This window comes from Sorex fumeus, unplaced genomic scaffold, assembly GCF_029834395.1.
Source record: "Sorex fumeus unplaced genomic scaffold, SorFum_2.1 ptg000007l, whole genome shotgun sequence".
NCBI classification, from domain to species: domain Eukaryota; kingdom Metazoa; phylum Chordata; class Mammalia; order Eulipotyphla; family Soricidae; genus Sorex; species Sorex fumeus.
Genome location: NW_026606064.1, coordinates 15,451,548 through 15,469,106, shown reverse-complemented (window position 1 = coordinate 15,469,106; position 17,559 = coordinate 15,451,548). Strand labels below are relative to the sequence as shown.

The 17,559-nt window shown below is 36.4% G+C and overlaps 1 protein-coding gene across 8 annotated transcripts in view; it reads right to left on the bottom strand.

Annotated features, from left to right (window-relative positions):
• LRRC4C (leucine rich repeat containing 4C) overlaps window positions 1–17,559 on the bottom strand; it is a 1,436,015-nt gene that overhangs the window by 125,039 nt on the left and 1,293,417 nt on the right. For 5 of the 8 annotated variants that reach the window (XM_056132091.1, XM_056132083.1, XM_056132106.1 and 2 more), the window contains one exon: window positions 16,098–16,176. The exons of the other annotated variants lie outside the window; for them this stretch is intronic. The gene's annotated coding sequence lies outside the window, so the exon portion shown is untranslated. The remainder of the gene's footprint in view (window positions 1–16,097; window positions 16,177–17,559) is intronic. 8 annotated transcript variants of the gene reach the window in all.

Here is a 17,559-nt window from a genome sequence, read left to right as displayed (position 1 = left end):
AAATCCCCAAATATGGATCACTATCTTGTTTCAGTGGGTTAAGATATCAATATGATTTTTATTTTTATATTTGCCTAAGTTTGTGTGGGCAAATCAGCAAGGAGAAAGGACATTATATCAGGAATACCATAAATCCTATGACTTTTAGCCTTTTTTTTCTGAGAATCTTACTTCAATGTGAAACAAATACTGTCAAGGGAGGGCAACACCAGGTAATAAAATTTTATCTACTTCCATGCTGAAATCTATTTTGTACAAATAATCCTATGTTCATCTCACTTACAGAAAGGAGAATAAATGCAAGTAGCAGAAATCTTTCAAATATATGACTCTGTCTGCATTTGAGCAGTTTCTATTTGAGAATCACAAGCTTTTCCTTTGGTGCGGTTTTTCCTTCTATTTTGTAAATATGACAAAATTTTGATAAAGAATGCCGTAAGTTCCATTGTCAGTGTTTCCCTCACCATTCTGGGAATGATCTGTTGAGGGTGACTGCACAAAATCCATTTGATCTGAAAAACTAACATTAGCTGTAGACCAATATGTATGAATATGCCAATGACACTACCATTTTTTAACAACGCTTGACAATCAGGTCAGGAAAAATCATCAATCAGGAGCTCAGAAAAGTAATAAACCTTTTACTTAAGAAATGCTGACAATGAGCTAAGGCTTAAGGGCTTAAATCCCCTCAAGAGCCTTCAGTTGCTCTGACTTGTATAATTAGTCCTGGGCTCGGCCCGGAGCATCTACAGAACACTGAGCCAGGAATAGTGTATCCCTCCTAACACCACCAGGTGTGACCCAAAAACACAAAAAGAAACACAGAAAATAAAATCTTATCTATTTGTACTTTAAATATAGACTTCTTTAACATTTCCTCCCTTTTCAACTGCCTGGTCTTTATTGCACTATTCAGTTTAAAATCTCACATTTTAGTGGTAAGAAACCTAGTGCACTATATGCATTTGCTGTGCTTATAGTCATAGTGGGTTTGATCCCTGGCACCACATATGGTCCCCTGGGCCTGCCAGGATTGATTCCTGAATGAAGATTGTGAAGTAAGACCTGAGAGTCATTGGATGTGGCCCAAAAACAAACAGAAAACTCACATGCAAAGACAATAGCATGAGATTCCAGAGAATCTTACATCATTCATTAATCTTTAATTTTAATCTACAGCTAATGATAACCCCATTATACCTATATGCTAAGATAGAAAAACTATTTGAAAATATATCTTAAATGAAAAATTGACATGCTTATTTTTAATACATTTTTCCTTATGAACTTAAGATCTTTTCCAAGGTTAAGAGAGATTTATGCTATTTAGATATTTACTGATATTTTTAAATATCCTACAAGTAACAATATAAACTCCATTTTTAAGGGTATACTGTTTCTGACAGTTTTTCATCTATACCTATGAATTAATTAATGGCACTTTAAGTTATGTGAACATGAAGAGAATTTTAAAAGCCTCTCAGAATATGAGCACTCTTAAGAGTCTCTTTGAGGTTCTTTCATTATTTTGTATGTTGATGGCTTATTTTCAGTGTGTAGTACGCAATAACACAGCAGGTAGGGTGTTTGCCTTGCATGTGGCTTACCTGGGTTCAATTCCTCCACCCCTGTTGGAGATCCTGACAAGCTACCAAGAGTATCACACCTGCATGGCAAAGGCTGGCAAGCTACCCGTGGTGTATTTATATGCCAAAAATAGTAAGAACAAGTCTTTCAATGGAGTTATTACCTGGTACATGCTCCAGAAAATCGATGAATGGGAGGACAGTGCTACAGTGTTATAGTAGCAACAAAAAACATTTTATTATTCACAAATATGAGTTGTAAGGCAAGCCTACCAAGTATCTTGAATCATTGGGCATGTGTTCATAGCTGGCATAATCCTTGGAAGCATAAAAAATCAGGGGATGGGAGGGAAAGAGAAATTCAGCAGGTATATCAAAGTGGGGATGTGTAGTAGGATGTTTTTGAAGTCCACAGATCAATAGAATTTAAAATTATTATCCCATGTTAAAGAGAAACTTCCTACTCACAGAAAAATTGTATAGCATGGTGATATCGCTTAATAACCAAGTCACTGACTTAATTTTCTAAGCCTACTCCTCAACAGCTGCTGCCTAGCAACTTGAAAATTGCTTTCTTATCCTACTAATTTGGGGCATAAGGGTGTATATTTTTGTATGTCTGAGTGTGTTTGTGTTTTCTCCAAAGGGATAGGAAGAAAATTAACAGGGAATGTCAAGGATTTGATGACCAGTTGGCTAAGGACCCTAAGTAGGCAATGGACATTGATCGGGGCTTAAAGACTTCTTTACTTGGAGTGCTTTTGTGAGTGATGTGATGGTACATTGAGCAGGGATTAGACATAAAAGAGAAACAAGTTTTGTTAGATAAAGGAACATAATAATTTATTTCAAGAAGAATAAATTTGTGATATCTGTGGAGCATCAATTTACAGATTGCAAAAGTCAGATGAAAATAGGATTCTGGTATAAGAGAAAGTGATAGCAATTACTGATAATCATCTGGGTGTCTTCAGCCTGTAGGTGGTAGATGAGAAAGAGGATGAATAAAAGCACTCAGAAAAAAAAATAAAGCTTCTTGAAGTTTCTTTGATTTAATTTCTATTCTTTCTCTATTTAATTTAATGATAGATAAATAAGTACATAATAATTAACTCTATGCCATCTGGGAGAATGGGTTCATCCTTTAAAAGGATTTATTGCATACTCTTCTCTCCATTTTGTTGCAGTTATTTGCTTTTAAGTTTGTTCTCTACCAGGCTGTGCAAGAGGATCAAGTCACTGGCACAGAGTAGAGACTTGATAAATATTTGTTTAAATAATGAATAACTAAGCAAGAGAAAACACATTAAAAATGAACTAGGATCTTAATTCATGTGAAGTCACAGCATTAGAGTTAACATTCTATTTCTGGTTAACTACTTTCTCCGGACAGTAATAACCCCAAAATGCAAAACTAAAAAAGCTAAGACAATGGTGGCTAGAAGACTATATATCATTTTTTTGTATTTATGCACATACTTTTATATAAACAATACTAAAATTAGTATATATAGCTACACATATTTATATATGTTAATATAATTTTGTATCAAAGTAAGAACACATATACCTATATAATAAACAAGATAAGTTCATGACAACATCATTATATCTAAATCATGTGTATTTTTAAAGATTTTATGTTATACGCTAAACCAATGATTTAATTTCATATAATTCTTCCAATTATCCTATGAAAAAACAATTATTATGCAAATCTTAGATATATACTTTAGAAATAACCACATATGAATAAGTTTACAAGAGTTTACAACATAGTATCTAACTTTTTGTAAAATAGTAGTCAAAATTTGTGTAGCAGGGCTATATGAGATAAATATTTAATATCCACAATGATATTTCACAAGATACATTTTGCATATAGATCAATGTATTATTTAAATATCCAAGGATTTGTCACTGTTACTGTCACTGTCCTTGGATTTGAGATTTATTACTGTGTTTGGCATATCCAATATGTCAGGGGTAGCTTGCCAGACTTTGCTATGTGGGAGAGTTACTCTCGGTAGCTTGCCGGGCTCTCTAAGAGGGGCAGAGGAATCGAACTTGGGTCAGCCATGTAGGACATGTGCAAGGCAAACACCCTACCCGCTGTGCTATGCTTTACAAAGTCACTAGTCATCAAAAAGGGAAACTGATGAGTCAAAACTTTTATATCACTCCCATAACTATAACACAAAACACAAATCAGAAAAACACTCCCGTTGAATTTTAACTTTATATGTATGACAGGAGAAATAAAATTTCCTATTAAATCTCAAGACAGAAATTTCTTATCACCATTAAATCATAGTATGTCAACTTCGATTGGAGTCTTGTAGAAAAATGCAGCTTAAAAAAAAATACCTTCTTAGGAAAATCTGTTGATAAAATGCAATAACAGACAATTTTCAAGTATTTGGCAAATACACTTTCCTTTTTATTATTGTTATGTATTTGCATAGTTTGCTGCTTTTAATTGATTATTCATTAATTATAATCCTCTGGAATGTTGCCAAGAACAAGATAGAAGGTAAGCCAAAGAGCCAAAATAAATCTTTCCAGTTCATAAGTCTAGAAATCTCTTCACAAGAGAAATTTTGGGTTTTATTCATCAGAGATTGTTCACTTCTGCTACAGTCACAAAGTTAGTCTTCTACCACTGATATACATCCTCAACCCTGCATTAGTTTTTTAAACTTGGGTTTCTGTTCAAATTTTCTTCCCATAAAATCTATTCTATCAGCAACAAGTTTAAACTTTCAAAGTCTTGCCATTATCTATTGGATAAGGTTATTACATACTTTAGAGGACCAGGTATGATTTTGGTCCTGAATAACTGTCTAGGTCCAATTGTATCACCATAAAACTTCTCTTTTAACAAATGAAAACAACTATAATAAAGAACCCTTCTGGTCCCTAGACATATTGGGCTTTTAAATTTTCCTCTAGCTCATTCCATTCTCCGTCCAAAATTAGGATTTTTTTACATGTTGTCACATCTGCTCATCACGCTCATTCTCTTTAACTTAGGAATGCATGCTTACTTCTGAAATTGACACTTAATGATCAATTCCCCATAAAGATCTCCTTAATTCTCAGCTAAATGAGTCAGGCCCTAAGCATACCAACTGACAACTGTTTAGTCACAGCAGATATTAAAGTCACCCTAGAAGGTTATTTAATTAGTGTTATGTTTTCAATGTTTCCCACTGATAAATAACAAATTCCAAGGAAACATTGTTTTCTTCAGGTTGCCAATAACCTTTAAAAAACATAGATCATTTATTAACTATTGCTCAATTGTTCGAAAACAGCTATTTGCTAAAAGAAAGAAATTACAAAAGACAGTCCATATTTAGATAGGAAGAAAACAGATATATTTTTAAATGCTGACAAGAGAATAAAACAATCCAATAGCATCAATTCAGTAAAGTCCAATTACACAGTGAGTTTTTTAAAAAAATTAATGCATAATACTTCAGAACAAGAAACAAAACTGTGATACAAAGACCTTGAATGAATTCACTGAAATGTTATAATATTTAATGCTCATTTGTAAATGAGGAATTAAAACATATAATTTTAGAGTGGTTTCCATTCCTCTAATTATTAGTATTAAAAAAGGAGAAGACATTTCAAGTGTTAAGGTTCAGTTATTTAGAAAATTAATTTGTATTTTATAACTTATATAACAGTCTTAAGTAAACAAACAGTAAAAACTAATTACTGCCTGCTTCCAAGTGGCAGACAATGTTCTCAGTATTTTGCTCTTACACTGTCACTTCAACTTTTAATATCTTTGGAAGAGATGTCCCTGGAGGATACTACTTAACATTCTCATAGATAAGATGTTGGAGATATTTAGCCATGCTCATGCAGTCAAAAATGTAGAGAAAATAAGAATTAGGCTGGAGCAATAGAACAGTGGGTATGACGTTTGCCTTGCACACGGCCGACCCAGGTTTGATCCTGGTATCCCATATGGTCCCCCCACCACCCCCAGAAGTAATTCCTGAGTGCAGACCAGGTGTCACCCTCCTCCTCTAAAAAAAAAAAAGCCAAAAAAAAAAAGAATAAAAGCTGTCTGACCTAGAGGAGGCGTTCTTCTTAATGCTTGTTCAACATACTTTGAGGGTTCTTAAAGAGAATACTAATTAGGTTGAACCAATGTACTCAGTTTCTCAGCTAAAATTCTCAATCATCTATGAATCCTGGAGATATTGTCGATTTCTTTGCTTACATCCTTTTATGTAATTTTCACAAAAAAATTGTAGGATTTGTAATATCATTTTCTATTTTTAAGTGACTAAATTAAAACTTAGCCTGAACTACTAAAATCAAACAGGTGAGCCAGAAGTGAATTCAGTCTACCAATTCTGAGTCTATTAATTCTATTAATTCATTAAGACAGCTCTCAACGATCCAAGTTAATCCATCTAACAAAAATTATAGATAAGTATCAATCTTTTTGCTACTGATAACAGTTAGGCTAAGTCTGCACAATACTCAGGGCTACTCAACATGTTTCAATCTACAACCAAATACATCTTCAGTCTTTGTCAAATGTGTCTCTTGTTGAGAAGGCAACATACACCTAATTGGGGGCCAGGTAAATAATACGCAAGATAAGTCACTTACTTGACACATGGCTAACCTGAGTTCACCTGCCGGCATCCTGTATATGCTCCCCTGAGTCCCACCTCCCACCTCACGGCAACCTAGCAACAACAGTGTGATATCTGAGTGCAGAGCCGGAGTGGCCTCTGAGTATCACCAGATGTGACCCCCCCAAAAAACAAGACAAGCCAAAAAACTCCTGATTTAAAAGCAATGTTCTAGATCATGTTTTTGGGGGGAGGGGGTGTGAGGGGTCCTTCTAAATAAAGATGAGACACATTCTTAGTACTTAACTCTTAATGTAAACTTTATTGAAACTGTAGTATTTGGGGCAAATCGATGAACAACGGGAGAACAGTGACAGTGACAGTAGTATCTGGGGGGAGATGGAGAGGGGAGGTTTGGGGTCATACCCAGCAGTACTTACTCATGGTTCTGCTCTGCTCTCACTCCTGATGGATTCAGGGGACCATATGGGGTGCTGGGGAACAAACCCAGGTCAGCTGTATCCATGGTAAAATAAAATTGGCTGAGGGCCCCTTTGCTACATTTTGATTTAGTGGAATACCCATACATTTAGAATTCATCCATAGAATTCATTCACACACAATATTGTGTTGAGGCCCAAGACTTGGTTTATTTTATATAGGTCAGATGCTTTCTAGCCATGTGACATTTAAATATTTTTAACATCTTTTGAAGTATATTATTAATAATAGTGTTCATCTCTTGTAAATACGCAGCATAAATGAAAAGATCCTTGTAACCACTTACAGTAGTACTTGGATCATAATGAATGTCCAATTAATGTTCATGATTATTGTTATTATCATTAATGTCAGTTGTAGAATCACTATAGTTTGCTTTTTATCTTTCAAGATCTTAAAAGTAAGGTCAGAGAAATTGTACTGTGTTTAAGATGCATGTCTTTCATACAGATGACCAATTCTGAAACCTGGAACCACATGATCCCCTAAATATCATGAGGTACAAACATGATGCTTTTACCGCACTACTAGATGTAGTCCTAAAGGCTCTCCAAGATCACTGGTTAAATTTCCAGAACTGCAAGGACCAAGTAATACCACATCCTTGGAGCATGACAATGATGAAAAAGTTATGCAGGTTGAGAATTACCAGGAAGGGTCCTGGGGCCTCCTGAGCACTGCCTGCAAACCTCTCCCCCAAACAAACAAACAAAGCCAAACAATAATAAAATCATTTATAATGCCTTTTTCCAACATATTTACCTAAAATCCATAAATTATACCTAAATATTGAGCAAATCTATCATCTGGATATAATTTAAAATCATAGAAATTGAACCTCTAGATATATGTATCAATGGTTGAAGAAAACTTCGGGCAGTATGAGTCCAAACACTTAAGTGGATATGTCACAGTCCAATTATAAGCCACAGAAAATAAAAACTATTTTTATTACAAGAAAAACTTCTAAGAAGTGGGGTTGACTTTTATTCTTCCACTCCCTTACAGGTCAACTAAGAGCAATGATTTCATTTGGTCCTTCAACAGTTGTTTTTACATTGAACAGTTTTTTGTTCTGTTTTGTTTTGCTTTTTGAGCTACACTGAGCGGTGCACAGGGGTTACTCCTGGCTTTGCACTCAGGAATTACTCCTGGTGGTGCTCAGGGAACCATATGGGATGTTGGAAATTGAACCCATGTCAGCCACATGCAAGGCAAACGCCCTCCCTACTGTACTATCGCTTCAGCCCCTAGAAAACTTTTAACAGAAATGCTTTTACCAAATACAAAGAGGAAAGTTCCAAAATCTCTTCCAACATTGCTATCTTCAAACTAGTACCATGGATCTATTCATGCTCTCAAGCCCAAACATACAAGCATAATTTTAGTAGTGTGTATTTTTCTCTCTTATTCTTAATTTCCCTTGATTTATAGATCTTTACAACTGCATATGCTTTCCTACTTTATGGTTAATCACAGAAAGCCATCTCCTTAGTTGACCTTGTCATAAAAACTTAGATATTATAAAGAACAATAATATAACAAAGACAGTTTCAAGAATGCAAGGCTTTACTCTGCCTTTCACAATGGACAACAAATTTTTTTTCTATTCTGTCAAAAAATTGTCACAGGTCACTGACTCATGGAAAGACGTTTCAAGCCCCAAAGTTTGTTCTGAAATATATTTTTACCTCAACTTAAGAAAACAGAGCTGATAGCATGAATGCAGGGAAATATAAGGATGTTTAAAATCTCAAGTCAATGGTTTCAGATAAAAAATAACTTTCTAAAGAGAACAGTTGATGTTGGCTGAAGGAGCTATAGGCCTTGCCAAACTATAATGTAATGCTAAATATTCCCTTGAAATTATTGCTTTCCTCAAATGACTGTGTAGCTCTCACAGAAGGATATAACTTTTAATGCCATCTGTATTATTCTCCCCCAGGTGGTATATGAACAGCATTCACTGGATCTTTTAAATCTTACTTACATAGGTAAAGAGAAGATTCTACTTCTAAGTGCTCACCCCATCACCGCTCTCATACTGAGGTCAGACCCGATAGTTATTGAAAATTGGATTGTACATGGAATCAAAGTGTGTCACTTCTATAAAAAAAAGTGACAAGCTTAAGGCACCTCCAGGTCTCATTTCCCTCTGAGCCAGCAATAAAAAAGTTACAATTTCAGAAGGAAACACCATAAGACAGTTACCCTACACCAGCTGAAGGCAGCAGCCTTGGACAATAGCTAGACCCTTAATGAACTCTCTCCTCAAAAAAGACAGTTTATTGTTACTGACTCATATAATGATTTCAGATTTGATATGTTATCACAGGAGAGTTAAAAGAATCCTGACTACTATGGCTCTTAACACAATTTCTAGTCTGTACTTAAGTGCTAGATATATAATTAAGTGCTTAGGGATCTCTTAGGAACAGGTTAGGAGAATTTGTCCTTAGAGGACAAATGAGAACATCTGAGAACACCTTTTACTAGTGGTACGTAAATCTAGATATAGATGAAGAAAATTTTTTTAAAAAATCTTCATTTATTAAAATATGTTTACCTATTAAGCACATGAATATACATATATAAAGCTCAAATATCAATGATTATATACAACATCACTGATAAAGAATATGGCAGGTTAGACTCATGTAAAAGACCACCATAAAGTAGCCCAGATGTTAGGATCAAGGTGGATGAACAGAGCAAACTGGTTGGAAGAGGATGATCTGTAAATTGCACTCAGTTACCACTCCTTATCTGCCTTTGCCTATTCAGACTACTTTGTGAAAAAGAAAGGATGCCTCTTTTATTTTACATATTACCATCAACTGTTTTCAGTTTAGGAAAGAGCAATTAAATTTCCAGATTCTTGTCTCAGCTCTGCCCTGTGTGGACAAATCTGTGACCTCTAAGTACAATGTCCTTTTTCACATACCCACTGATAAAGAGGATCCAGTGGTGACTTAGCCAAGATCATGGTAAAGATTAATTAAGGATCTCAACATATATAAAGAACCTAATGATAATTGCTGAATGTTGGAAACCCAATAAATATTGTTTTCTTTCCACATTCATTTCTTTTATTTTCATCCCCTTCTCATATGCACCCTCCATGCTTTCCTCTTTTAAAAAAAATAGTAGCATGCCATAGCAATGGAGCATGATAAAAGTTTCAGGTATACATCATTATCAATCAACAGCAGTATAAACAGCTCTATACACTGTATAAACAGTCCATCACTCAATGTCCAACTCCCATATTACTTTTCAGTGTCTTAGTTTTTGTTTGTTTTAAACAACGTGGGTGAATGTTCAGTGATAGTCAAAACTCCTTTTAGTGTGAAACAGCTATGCTTCTGAAGCATGAGTTGACAGCATGGTACAGGAATCAAAATAACTAGCACCCAAATTGGACCCTGGGATGGGTAAAAGGGACGTATAAGAAGAATAAGCATTGGCAACTCAAATGGCAAAGAATGAAAAGGGATTGGTCAACTGTCATCAGGAATATAAAGTTTTTGCAAAGTTAGATCTCCTCATATCACTTCTATCTATAGTTTCCAGGATTCTAGCTAATCCATCAAAATGTAAAACAAATTTAGCACAGGTGGTACTTTGCTTTGCTCAAGTGAAATACCAGGAATTCAAAGTTGCAATAATAAGAGATTAACTTGGTGCACCCATTCTCTTAAGAGAACATCTTCCAAGGGAGAACATTGAAGGAGATGGAGTGACACTATCAAATATTTCTTCATGTCTCAATTAAAGCAATCGAATAATGTGTAGTTTATTCCTCCAGGGAATGCCACCCTATCTACTGTTTCATAATGCGTTTCTAATAACCTTTATTTCTTTAAATTATTTCAGTCCCTGATTAAGTCACTATAATTGAAGTTGGGTTAATAAAGGCTAATACATTTTGGTGATCCTTGCTTCTGTCTACACATAATTCAAGATTGCAACAACTATAGCAATACTAGGTAATACCTACTCCTGTTCTTCCAAGGCAGGTAATTAGTGATCAAACAATGATTGCAGAATCATGTTTACTATCTAAGCACTAGCATACTAAAGAAGCAAAAATATAAAAATATAAAGATATAAATTTCTTCTGCTTTATGACCAAAGAACACTCCAAAATTACTATGTGTCCCAGTGATGATTCAATGGCAAAAAAACAAAACAAACAAACAGAAAAAAACACCTGATTGCTAAATAAGAGACCATGAACTTGATCCTCTGTTCCACTCAGACAAACTAAATTTACTCCTGGAAGCTCTCCTGATTTAGATCCCCGGCACCATGCACAAACTTTGATGATCTGGAGTCAAAGGAATGTAAGCACTTTTATTCTAAAGTATTAGAATGTGTGCATATCACAACTAAAGTATACAACCCAGAATATGCATCAGAACCAAGAGTTGGTGTGATCCCAGTCACCTCAACAATAATATCAACAAAGGGAAATGGAAAGTGGGAAAATATAAATATTACTATATTTATTTGGAAAGGAACTTAAATGCATGTAAATTAGATAAATAAACAGCCTTATCATATCTGAATGTCATACTGATAAAAAAGGAGCACCTAATGAGCAAGTAAGTTCCTATACTAACTTTATAATTTTTTTTGGCAGGCTCAGAGCTTCTTCCTGGCTTTGTGCATAGGGATCACTCCTGGCAATGCCCAGGGGTGCCAAAGATTGAGGCCAGATTGGTCACAGACAAGTCATGTGTCCTACCTCCTGTACTCTCTCTTCAACTACAAATAACATATTGTAAAAATATTTTAATCATTTCTTTCTCTTCTCTTCCTATTTAGTGGCAAAATATGAAAATATCCCATATAAAAATGGTAATATTTATATAAATGAAGACATTTTTCCACTATATATTACTCTACAGAGAAACAAATCTAATGTGCAAACAAAAATCTTTTAGAGAAACAGCAAATGGCAACACTGACAGTACTCTCCTATACCTCTGACAATCCCATACAAATTAAGTTATATTCTGAATTCCAACAAACAATATTTTAATCTCAACACTGTGCAGGATGAATTACACTGAACCTTTGTTGCTGCTTTGTGTTTTCTCTCCATTTACAGTCAAACAATATGACGAAATCTTTTCCTCAAGTAAGTATTTCCATGCACAAGTAACTGTGCTCCAATACCCTTTCACAAAATCTTCCTAAATCCCTCCCAGCTTAACTGATTTTTATTTACTTCATATTTATAAATATATCAATTGCATGTCTAGTGTGTCTAGTGCTTTAAACTAAACATACCTGGTGTTTGGTTATCACACATCCATTTTCCATAGATAAATTCAGAATACCTAGAACCTATTTTTTTTTTGATCAGGTGGCCCTACCATTGTCTTGTCCACTGTGTTGTAAGCTAGAGCTCAATATCTATATGCTGAATTAAATTTAAAATAGAAAATAAGAGGCATAAAGATCATGTAGTTTCTTCTTGTTCAGATGTGTTTTAGGAAACTTAGTTACCTAAACTATATGTATGTATATACACAATAAAAGTAAGGAAACTCAAGACAACAAATCACATATCCCAAACTATTTGTATAAGTAAATGTTTTTAAAAATCTGTTATCTAATAAGTAGCTGAGGGGCTGGAGCCATAGGGCGTTTGCCTTGTATGCGGCTGACCTGGGTTCGATTCTCAGCATCCCTGAGCACCACCAGGAGTAATTCCTGAGCATGTGAGTCATAAGTAACCACTGTGCAATGCCAGGTGTGACCCATAAAGAAAAAAAAATGTAGCTGAAAATGATACTGGCAGGTCAAGGACTATATATCAATGTACTTTATTTGTTTCTGGATGGGGGTGCGTTAAGGGCCCCACTGGGTGGTACTTAGGGGCTTCTCCCAGCTCTATGCTCTGGGGTTGCTCCCAGCAGTACTCAAGAGCCCGGGGGTGCTGGAATTGAATCTGGAGCTCCTGCATGCAAAGCCTGTGTGCTCCAGCAACCTGAACTGTCTCAATCCAAGATTATATATTATAATAAAGTGGCACTGCCCAAAAGAACAAGCATAAGAGTTTCATGCCTTCTAACCACACACACAGGCTAACACCATAGCATTCTTTTTGCCAGTCTTATAGTGGCAATATAAAGGTACAGAAAGATGCTCTGCAGATCAGTTGGCATTGGGAGCCCCAGATCACATTATGTCTCCCAGCTGCAAGTTCACCCGCCATGGGCTGATCTGTCAAAGTGGATCTGTGCCTTTTGACCAGCTCAGAGAGAGTAAATTGATAGCCCGTTCAGAGTTTCATTTTATTTTTTGATTTGGGCCCCCCACTTGGCTTCGGAGACTATGAGGTACAAGGACTGAATGCAGGGCACCCGCCTGCAAGGAAGTACTCGGCCTTTTGAGACATCTCCCTGGCCCTTGCTCAGCTTTGCATAAACAAGGCGAGAGAGTGTGCTTGTGTTCATAAATTATACACACGCACGAACAGTTTCTGGACACTGTATCAGAGACTAGGCTGGAGCAATAGCACAGTGGGTAGAGTGTTTGCCTTGTACGCAGTCGACCCAGGTTCGTTTCCTCTACCCCTCTCAGAGAGCCCGGCAAGCTACTGAGAGTATCTTGCCCACACGGCAAAGCCTGGCAAGCTCCCCGTGATATATTCAGTATGCCAAAAAAACAGTAACAAGTCTCACAATTTGTTGTGAGACGTTACTGGGCCCGCTTGAGCAAATCGATGAACAATGGGAGGACAGTGCTACAGTGCTGCATAAGAGACTATCAAGGGTTGTATCTACACTGGGGAGAGAGAGACTCCCTGGAAGAGTTTTTGTTTTGTTTTGTTTTTACCATGTTTTTTTTGTGTTTTGGGGTCACACCTGGTAGTACTCAGGGCTAACTCCTAACTCTGTGCTCACTCCTGGTGGTGCTCGAAAGACCATATGGGATTTCAGGAATCAAACCGAGGTCAGCCCTGTGCAAGGCAAGCGCCCTACCCTCTATATTATCTCTCCAGCCCCTGTTTTATTTTTATAATGAAAAAAATAAAAACTTTGGCTTGCGTGCCCAAGGAGGTGGTGGGGAGTAATAGAACACATGTCTTGTATATGTGTGAAGCCCCGAATTCATCTTCAGCATTTTTTTTTGGCCTTTTGCGTCACACCTGGCAATGAACAGGGGTTACTCCTGGTTTTGCACTCAGGAATTACTCCTGGCGGTGCTCAGGGGATCATATGGGATGCTGGGAATCGAACTGGGGTTGGCCGCGTATAAGGCAAACACCCTACCCGCTGTGCACTACTTGGCCCTTGAGCTCTGTCAGTGCCCAGAGCACTGTCCCGTGTGGCCCTATGACAAGGAAACTTTGGGTAGTCATTAAAAAAAATAAACTAAACCAAAACACCAGACCTGTATTAATGGAGATCCTCCAAATTCCAGTAGGCGGGGGTCACACCCACCAACTGGCCCCCTGGCGCCGTGTAATCCCATCAGCGGCCAAGACTCAGAGACTATAAAAACCAGATCCCGGAACCGCGTGGCCACAAATGCGGCCGCGTGACATCTTATTATGACATCTTATTATCTCATTCTTACTTTGGACAAACTGGCAGGTTACCGAATGTAGCCTGCCCACAGGGCAGAGTCTGGCAAACTCCCCTTGGCGTACCCAATATGCCAAATACCAGTAACAATGATGGGTTTCATTCTCCTAAAGAGCCTTGAATATAATCTCAGGGCTAGGATGAAGGAGACGTTACTGGGGCCTGCTCGAGGCAATCGACGAATAACAGTATGATTTGTGATTTGTGATTTGTGTTATCTAATACTTGTTAAAGGAAAGAGAAGTAACTAGACTGATATTTCAATTTGTCCTCTTCTTAGCTCTTTCTTGGTTGATGCTTATCCCTAATTAATGAAGTTACATATAAGCCCTTACCATTTTGCAGTCTATAAAAGAGAAGCCTCATTCAGAAGAAGCAGAATGCTTCTCAACATTTAATAATAAAACCAGAAAGTACAGTAAGCTACTTTAATGTCTGGCAACGAGATATTAGGTAGGCTGGGTGGTATGTCCTTGATATAAATCATGATAAATATGGGCACTGTATAATATAGCAATAGTATTTCATTTTCATCCTGGTACTTTCTAAACTCTAAGCTATGGTTTTACTAGTAAAGTACAGTATATGTTTCTTACACTCTCGATTTCTTTTTATAGCACTTACTATTTTCTATAAATGTATATACTTTAACTTGGAGTAAAAAAAAACAATGCCATGCTTAAATTTTTGTGCACTTTGTCTCATTTGATCATTTTAATATCCTTTCAAAAACCATCAGACACACAAATGTCATTTAGATTATGAATGTATGAGAATCCGTATGTCCAAGGAAATAAGAATTTTTCCGTAATAGCCAACAGTCTGTGACCTCAGAGTTCTCTGCACTTAAAATGTACTTTAAGAATGAATTAAATACATATATCTAGTCCAAAAAATGGGTGTGTAATGTAGTTTACAGAAAGAATTTAGAAATAGTTCCATCCTTTAGTGGAACAGACAAAAATAAATAAATAAATGGATATTAAATGTCTTGATCTTCTTATACCCTAAAGATAATGTTGTGGAGCCAAGGATTTTAAATGTCATAAATGTCATAGTTCTTGAATCTTCTGCTATTGTGACTGTCATAATCAAGCTGATTCTATACAGACAGGAACAATGAATATGTATATACTTGACAATGTTCTTAAAGATACCATTATATAATGAAGTTGCTATTAGTAATTGTTAAAGGAAATGGGATGTGTGTGGAAAAAAAGTTTGTAATTTTTGCTTATAAGCAATCAAATTTTAAATGAATTAAAAGCAACTTGAGCATTTCCATTTAGAACAGCATTAATCCTCTAGTTTTCTTATTCAATTATGTGTGATTTTTTTGTGATAAGTAAAACAATATAAATCAATAGCAGACATTCACTTTAATTTTATAAAGACAAACTGTTTGGAAGTTTAGTTTAATAAAGACACACTGGAAGTTATACATTAACTTATTGACCATATTTAAAATTAACTGCATTTTTAAAATATGTAATCTAAAAAAACTACCTTATTCAAATATATCTATAGCTAGTGGGAAAAAATTAACCAATTTTTAGCCTTTTAAAAAGTTCTTGAACACTGTCATTTAGGCATACAATGCCCCATTCTATAAAAAAAGCTTCTTGACTGTTAGAAAATAGAAATCAGAGTGAAAGTTAAGAGCCTAAAATTAAAAAGCACATCGTAGATTATTAGAATAAGAACAAGAAGGAACTTTAGAGAGACTTTATAGACCTATCTTTTGTTTCCATTTTAAAGATCAGGAAATAGAAACTGAAAGAGGTCACACAACTTACCCATTGTTCCAGTGTTGACATCACTGACTAGCAGATGACTCTGGGTAAGTACTTTCTCCCTCAGATTCAGTTTCTTGATCTGCAAAATGAGGTGATTGGACTAGATGATGTAAAAGCCTAAAAGAGAATCTCTATTCAGCAAGACTAGGGCTCACAGCTTTTAGAACAACCCCAATGCAAAAGAATCATATAAGAAAATGAAAAGATATTTAGCATTTTAAGCTACTGTAGTTACAGCACATTGATAATATTGTTTCAGCATGAGGATTTAGAAATGTACAAGTTGTTGGTTCCACTACGTATAGGAGAGAAGAGCCGTTAGTATGTACACTGCCTGATGTTACAATTGAGCATCAGTCCAGAGAGATGACTGAGAAAACAGAGTTATCTCCTCTCCTCTCCTTTCTGAAGGTTCAATAGATTCTAGTCTGGGGTCTGCTTCAGAGATTTTTCCTCAAGGTTCACTGGAACCCCAGGACGACCAGCTCTTTACTGGTCTTATTTGAAAGGCTTATTTCAACCTGGAAGATGCTCTGTCAAAACAAGTTGTTCAAAAATCAAACCCAAAAAGGGACTCAAGGTTCAAAAAGTGCTGCTCATTTTAGCATATTCTAATTAGTTGTCTAGTCTTGTCTACTTTTTAGTGAAACATTTTAAATTTATTGAAATTTTATTGTATAAAGAAATAGGGAGAGATAAAGAAAGAAAAGAGAAAGAAAGGAAAGAAGGGAAGAAGGAAGGAAGGAAGGAAGGAAGGAAGGAAGGAAGGAAGGAAGGAAGGAAGGAAGGGAGGGAGGGAGGGATGGAAGAGAAGGGCAGAAAAGGAGGGAGGGATGGAGGGAAGAAGAGAGAAGGAGATGAAAGAGAAAGAGTAAAAAGAGAAAGAAGAGAAGAAAGGAGGGAGGGAAGGAGGGGAGGGAGGGAGGGAGGGCGGGCGGGAGGGAGCAAGGGAGGGAAGGAGAAAGAAAGAAAGAAAGAAAGAAAGAAAGAAAGAAAGAAAGAAAGAAAGAAACTAACAATTACGTTACTTAGATATGTCATAGAGACCTTGTTTTTTATATTGGATTCTATCCTAAACACTTTATATGACTGCATAGTTTTAACCTCATCATCACACTCTAATATTCACACTAAAAGCATGCAGAGAAGGGCAGGAGTCAAATAGTGACTGCAAAAATGTGCTGACTTCCAAAAGCAGCTGCCTTGCCTCTGCTGGACTCCATCACCTCAGAACTACGGGATCTCACAATGAATTAACCCTGCTTAAACCTCAGGTACATGGGTCCCTATGGCTGAAATCTCCATGCCTTCTCAGGATGCCTACCTCCCCTGATTCCTCTGTACTCCCAACACTCATGCCCACAAACCACCTTCAAGGCTATGTAAACTCAGCAGTCACAAATTCAACTCCAGTGGGACAGACCAGTTAGAAAATGTGGATTTTCTGAAGTACAGAGCCACT